The sequence below is a fragment of the Microtus ochrogaster genome, chromosome 7 (genome assembly GCF_000317375.1).
Source record: "Microtus ochrogaster isolate Prairie Vole_2 chromosome 7, MicOch1.0, whole genome shotgun sequence".
Classification (NCBI taxonomy): Eukaryota; Metazoa; Chordata; class Mammalia; order Rodentia; family Cricetidae; genus Microtus; species Microtus ochrogaster.
In genome coordinates, this window is record NC_022014.1 from 77,842,143 (window position 1) to 77,843,303 (window position 1,161).

Sequence of the window (1,161 nt, forward strand, 5' to 3'; positions counted from 1 at the left end):
AAAAAAACAAACCATACAGATGGCATCCCCGGGAGTGCAATAGGAAACTAGAGGGGGTTGATGGACTAATCTGCTTTTACCTTCAATAAAATCTAATTGGGTTTCAATCTTTAAAACGGGCATGGATTCCCTTTATGATTTAAAAATGGTGTAGGGCTAGGGACATGGCTTCTGTGTCTTGCAGACTGAAGGCTCTGGGATCCGTCCTCGGCACCAAAGCAAAATACACGGATGCCAGTTTGTAAGTATTCACGGAGCTTCCTCCGGAGCCTGTCCTGGGGATTGCTTGGCTTGGGATTTATCAAACTGACTTTGTAGCCAACATCAGACTCCCTAAGTCCTGGAAACCTGAGGGTGACAGTGAACCGGGGTGGGAGGAAGAGCCATGGAGCTCCAGTGGGACTTGATGTTGGGGAGGGGTAAAGATTCCCTCCCCACTCTTGGCCTCCTAGGTAAGGGGCATATGTTGCTTTCTGGCAAACTGTCCAGACCAGCCAGCAGGCAGGCCTTATGGTGCCAGAGAGAGGAGGACAGACACTCAGTACAGAACACATTAGCGGGAGAGAAAAAAAAATCAATAGCTAGAACAGCAAACCCACCACAGTAAGGGGACTGGGCACCAAGGCATCCTCCTCTGGAGCCAGCTGCAGCCGGGTTGGGGATGTTGATGGCTCAGCAGGAGCCGTGGTCAGCCCGAGCCAGCAGCTCTCGGCACCCGGAGGCACAGCCAGGGCTGGCACACTCCACTGGGCAGGGAGGAGGAGTGGGGGCCTGTGTCTACGCACTTTGTTTCTTGTTTGAAGCCAGAAGCAGGTAAGGTAGTGGGTGCGCAGATTTCCCTCTGTGACGTCCCCGAGGAGCAGGCTCTCCCCTTCCTCAGACCCTCTGCCAGCTCTGGAAAATGGCAAGGGTCACTGTCCAAGAGAAACCAGCGCACCCAGGAAGCAAGAAAAGGGAGCAAGTAAGGAGATCGCTGTAGCTCCAAATCAGGCGATCCTGGCCAGCTGTCATTCTGACCAACAGGAAAGCAGCCTCCATAGACCTTGCTCTTCCTGGAGTGGGGGAGAGAAGACAGGAATGGGGGAGGGGCCTGCCAGACAGCCACTCAACCAGGCCACACTAACACAGAGGAGATCGGGTTACAGCCTTGCTCTCAGTCTC